This window comes from Capricornis sumatraensis, chromosome 17, assembly GCF_032405125.1.
Source record: "Capricornis sumatraensis isolate serow.1 chromosome 17, serow.2, whole genome shotgun sequence".
Lineage (NCBI taxonomy): Eukaryota > Metazoa > Chordata > Mammalia > Artiodactyla > Bovidae > Capricornis > Capricornis sumatraensis.
In genome coordinates, this window is record NC_091085.1 from 8,359,738 (window position 1) to 8,366,023 (window position 6,286).

Consider the following 6,286-nt stretch of genomic DNA (forward strand, 5'->3'; position numbering starts at 1 on the left):
TACGGAGCCAGAGCACAGCCCTCCTGGCTGAATATGGCTGGTTAAGTCAGCTGGGACATAAAGCTTCTCAATGCTCAGACAGTCTTATTGGATAAAGCATCTTCTTACATAATACAATGGAACTGTACTAAACAGTTTCAAAGCTGAGGAGAATCCGAATATATCACCTATAAAAAAAATTCACGATTTTAGTTTGCTTTTTCTTAAACTTTGGTACTGAAACACTGTCTACATTCTTGACACGTGAAAATGACGTGGCCACTTTAGTGCCTCTGTACGTTGTGTAAAAAAACTCAAAAGCAAAGCAGGACAAGGACGTGTCATAACAAGATGCAGTATGCTGTACAAATAAAACCTAAATTGTATATAAATACAACCCCACCCCAGCACCCCCTTACCCACCCACCCCCCCCAACCCCCGCCAGCCGCCAACTAGCTGACCAGAGCAATGCCAAGGGTCCTTCTCTCCAAGGCCAATGCAGTTTATGAAATCCAACACCCAGGACTCCAACCATCCCTTGCCTTCCAGTGACGTGTGTATCACTGCAAGCTTTCCCTGGAGACTACCTACTGTCTAATCAGTTCCACAAGTACAGGGAAACTGCTTCATTGGAGCATTCATAATATTGGCTGGACTCAAAGACCTAAAGTAGTGGGAGTTAACTTTTCAGATAAACTAACTGGATCATTTCCTAGGTTGGATCTTGTCTTATTGTACTATCTTAGCAGAGTCCACACAGTAGGAAGCATCTTCTACTCTGAAGCTCCAAAGGCATTGCTTAGGGATTGGTGAGGGTCACATAATAAAAGTGACACAATGAGCTAACAGCTTAAGTTGATATAAATTATTTCCAAGTAAGTTATTTGGGGCCATTTGCTTCTGCTTTCCATTGCATTCCCAAATCATTTTCACACTATACCTTTAAAAATGTATATAATAGTCCATTTTTAAAACTATCGATGCAATCACCTCTTAATGTGTTTTCAGCTAGCTTAATAACAACTTGATGAGCTATTATGTAGATCCAGTGAAAAGTAGTTAATTAGTCTTAAGGACGCCAATACTGTGCTAATTTCACAGTATGGAGAAAAAGCAATGTTAAGTAGAATTTTACATAATCAGGAATAACTTGAAAAGCAGTGTTACCGAACTGTTGCAAAGTTTTCCCAAAAGCACTTACAGCAATTTATATCAAGAGATCCTAAGTTTAGGGGTAGGAGGATAAGACTCAGCTCTTTAAGGTAGAAACTCATCTTTCTCGTGACTATACTAGGTAATTTCCCCACTCAGACCTAAGATAATTGTACATTCAAAAGTGCATAACAAGCTGTTCTTGAGACATTAATCATCTCTAACACATACACTGAGTAGAAATAAATAACTACAAGAAAGCTTAAAAAATCTGAGTTAACATTATGCTGTGCAAAAAGGAAAAAAAAAAAAAAACAACAAAACAAACAGACAAAACAACACCTTGAACAACCTACATTCTATGTTAAATACCCTGACTAAAATGTTGGTTGTGCTACACAATTCCACTTCAGTGCAGAAATGAGTTGATTTCTGTGTACCGTCTTTGTTGTTGTTAAGTCTTTACCACTTTTGTTCGAAATATCACCTTGCTTTGAAAAGATGAATAACTAATTACTAAATCACAAATTGTCACAGATCCTTCTCAGTTTAGTCTGAATAAAATCCAGCATAAATATATTACTTTGTTCTGGGAATAATGGCTTGGTGTCTTAGTTCCGATAGCTTCCTAAGGGCAAACCACCGATGAAGTCATTTTGGGTTTAAACTGCACAGAAAGAAGAGACAGTGAAGTCTGCCTTTTTGTTTTCTTTTTAAGTCTTTAGACCTTGCTAGGACTCTTCTTCCAGATCAACAGTCAGGCAGTTGTGGCACCTGTTGCTCTTTGAAACAGACGTGGTTTAAACATCAGACAAGATTAGTGATCTGGAGGTCTCCGTTGATCTTTATGGTGTCAATTGCAGATAACGTTTGAATGCGGTGGTAAAAATCAAAAAGTTGGTGTCCATCCACAAACACTCTAAAACGTGGGTGCTCACAAAGGATTTCCACCCTGAATGGCTGGTCTGGGATGAATGGGAAGTAAGGGATTGCTGACTGTTCTTCATCCCTTTCCCCAGATATACCAGAATTTCTGAGTAGAGGCCGGTCTGTGAACACTGCTTTGAGTTCAATTGCCACGTCGGCGGGAGGATCGTTTGAATCACCACAGGTCAAGATGATTGCAAAGCTTTCTGGGTTGAGGTCTACCAATGCCCATCACTAACACCTTCTTGCCTGGTCTCATGCCACCTTTAATGTGCCCACAAAATGGCACGATCAGTCGTGGGAAGTACACGTCGGCTTGAACTGGCGAGCCCAAGGAGTTGTTTAAATGCCCATCATCTAGTTTCACCACTGCATGGCTGTCAGCCACCGGCTCCGCCATCTTCTCATGCAGAGCGAAGGGGTGCGCAGCTGGCGGCCGGGCGGCATGGGACGTGGGACCCGACGCGGGCAGGGATCCCGGGGCAGTCCTGCGCCGGGGCGGAGGTGCAGGTCATGCCATCTCTTCTTGATTTCTTCTGCTTTTGTTAGGTCTTTACTGTTTCTGTCATTTATTGTGACCTTCTTTGGATGAAATGTTCCTTTGATATTTCCAATTTTCTTTAAGAGATCTCTGCTGCTGCCAAGCCGCTTCAGTCGTGTCGGACTCTGTGCGACCCCATTGACGGCAGCCTACCAGGCTCCGCCCCTGGGATTCTCCAGGTAAGAACACTGGAGTGGGTTGCCATTTCCTTCTCCAATGTATGAAAGTGAAAAGTGAAAGTGAAGTCGCTCAGTCCTATCCCACTCTTCGCGACCCCACCGACTGCTGCCTTCTAGGCTCCTCCGTCCATGGGATTTTCCAGGCTCTAGTCTTTCCCTTTTATTGTATTCCTCTATTTCTTTGCATTGTTTATTGAAGAAGGCCTTCTTGTCTCTCCTGGTTATTCTCGGGAACTCTGCATTTAGTTTCGGTGTACCTTTCCCTCTCTCTCTTGCTTTTAACTTCTCCTCTTTCCTTGGCTATTTGTAAAGCCTCCTCAGACAACCACTTTGCCTTGAATTTCTTTTTCTTTGGGATGGCTTTGTTCTGCCTCCTGTACAATATTACAAACCTCTGTCCATAGTACTGCAGGCACTCTGTTTACAGATCTGATAACTTCAACCTATTTATCACCTCCACTTATATTCATAGGGGATTTGATTTAAGTCACCTGATTGGCCTAGTATTTTTCCCCACTTTCTTTAGTTTAAGGCTAAATTTTGCTATGAGGAGCTGATGATCTGAGACACAGTCAGCCCCAGGTCTTATTCTGCTGACTGTGCATGTCTTCTCCATCATCAGCAACAAAGAATGTAATCAATTTGACTTCAATACTGACTATTTGGTGATGTCTATGTGTCGTCATCTCTTGTGTTGTTGAAAACGGGTGTTTGTTATGACCAATGCATTCTCCTGGCAGAATTCTGTTAGCCTTTGCCCTTCCTCATTTTGTACTTCAAGGCCAAACTTGCCTATTACTCCAGGTATCTCTTGAATTCCTTCTTTCACATTCCAATCCCCTATTGGAATGAAACAGAACTTTTTTTTTTTTTGGGGGGGGGTGTTAGTTCTAGAAGGTCTTGTAGGTCTTCATAAAACTGATTAACTTCAGCTTCTTCAGTATCAGTGGCTGAGGCATAGACTTGGATTACTGTGATGTTGAGTGGCTTGCCTTGGAAATGAACTGAGATCATTCTGTTGTTTTTGGGGTTGCAACCAAGTACTGGATTTTAGACTCATTGATTTTGAGGGATACTCCATTTCTTCTATGGGATTCTTGCCCACAGTAGGAGATATAAGGGTCATCTGAATTAGATTCATCTATTCCTGTCCATTTTAGTTCACAGATTCCTAAGTTGTTGATGTTTACTCTTGCCATCCCCTGCTTGACCATATCCAATTCACTTTGATTCATGGACCTAATAGTCTATGTTCCTATGCAATATTGTTCTTACAGCATCAGATTTTACTTTCATCACCAGACACATCCACAACTGAGTGTCGTTTCCACTTTGGCCCTGCCACTTCATTCTTTCTGGAGCTATTAGTCGTTGTCCTCTGCTCTTCCCCAGTAGCATATGGAACATCTACCAACCTCGGGGGCTCATCTTTCAGTGTCATAGCTTTGTGCTTTTTTTATACAGTTCATGGGGTTCTCACCTCAAGAATACTGGAGTGGTTTGCCATTCCCTTCTCCAGTGTATCACATTTTGTCAGCACTCTTCCCTATGACCCTTCTGTCTTGGGTAGCCCTACACAGCATGGCTCATAGTTTCATTGAGTTATGCAAGCCTCTTCACAATGACCAGGCAGTGATCAATGAAGGGGATTTAATACATCACTGAATCAATTGTAAATCATGTGTAATAATGGTGCTAAAATTTTAATTCTTCTTCTTAAGGTACGTATTTTGGGGGGAAAGTTAATTCAATAATTCAAACCTCTATTTCTTCATATCTTCTTCCTTTTAAATATTTTTAAAGTTAATTTTAAAGTTTACAATTAAAAGTTTAAGTTTAAAGTTTACAATTAAACTTCAAATTTAATTTGTCAAGCCACAGACTCCCCTGGTGGCTCGGTGGTAAAGAATCTACCTGCAATGCAGGAGACACAGGTTCAATACCTACATCAGGAAGATCCCTTGGAGGAAGGCATGGCAATCCACCCCCGTTCTTGTTAGGAAAATCCCATGGATGAAGGAGCTGAACAGGCGACTGTCCATGTGTAGCAAAGAGTTAGACATGACTGAATCGACTGAGCAGGAACACACAGACTTTATAGATTAACTTTTTTTCAAAATGTGTTTTATTAATATCAATTTAGCCTTCACATTTTATAAGATGCTATCATCGAAGTACTTTAAAAAATTTACACAAATGATATTTTACCTTCTCTTGAAATCCATCAAAGAATAAAGAGCAAATTTAACCCTCCATATGCAACCCACCATAGGCAAGGTGATCTCTGCTGTCTCTTTACATATTGTATCCAAGAGTGACTTTATTTATTTGTTCCTAATATTTCCTATTATATATGAAATGACTTATTCACACTTTGCCATGCTTGCATTCTTTCCCTGCCCAAGGACCAGTAGTGTTGGCTCCATCTGAGCTTCCTTGGGATTTCCCACATGGTCTATATGTTAAGCCCAGAAGGGTTCCAGTATCACTCAACCTTTGTGGGCTATTTTACCCACCAACATATTGTATTAAGTTGACATCTAAAGGGTATGTAAGATTTATGGCTAATTCAATGGTCCAAAGCCCTAGTAGCAGAAATCTGTTAAGAAACGATCATAAAGGAAACTATCTGGTCATGATTTGCTACCTTCAAAACCTACTAGACCAGATTAAAAATCCTGTGAAAATTAAAACCAAAGTGACACTGATTACCAACCTCTTCAGATTGATATAAACAAAAGAGATATATGCCATTTAGAATACTGAAAGCCAGAGAAATGTCTTTTTTTTTTTCTTTAAAACTGACACATGTCAACATTTTCAGAAGGTATTCTCATATTGTTATGGTTGTTTGGTGGTTTAGTCACTAAGTTGTATCCAATTCTTGTGACCCCATGGACTGTAGCCTGCCAGGCTATGTCCGTGGGGATTCTCCAGGCAAGAACACTGGAGTGGGCTGCCATTCCCTTTTCTAGGGGATCTTCCCGACCAAGGAATTGAACCCAGGTTTCCCTCATTACAGGCAGCTTCTTTACTGACTGAGCTACAAGGGAAGTCCATTATTCTTATATATGAGTCCAAAACAAAAAGGACAACTTATCATTCTCAATTTTTTATCATATGAGGATAGAGAAATTTGTCATTGTTCCAGGGAGGGGGCCATTTTATCAGTGACCCTCTGAGTTGTCAGTGGTTGAGCCCATATGTATGTGTTGACAAGCGCACATCCAAGGGAAACTGCAAAGTAAAAATGCCCCTGCCTTAGGCTCCTAGAACACACAATGCAGAAGAAAGACGAGAGGACAGGATACTGTGTGGAACAAGTGTGCACTTCACAACACAATCACCATCTCTCAAGAATCTGAGGGTTTATTTAATGAGCAGGAACAACTGCTGGACCCTGTCCCATCAAATATCAGATATATGCTTGGAAAGATAATGTAACAGCAGAATTAAATAGTTCCCCATGGGTTCCTGGTATCTAGCATAAATATATTTTTAATCAAT

At 40.8% G+C, this 6,286-nt stretch overlaps 1 pseudogene; it reads right to left on the minus strand.

Moving 5' to 3' along the window:
• Positions 1–1,939: 1,939 nt before the first annotated feature.
• On the minus strand, positions 1,940–2,459 carry LOC138094034 (galectin-related protein pseudogene; annotated as a pseudogene).
• Between the last annotated feature and the right edge of the window lie 3,827 nt (positions 2,460–6,286).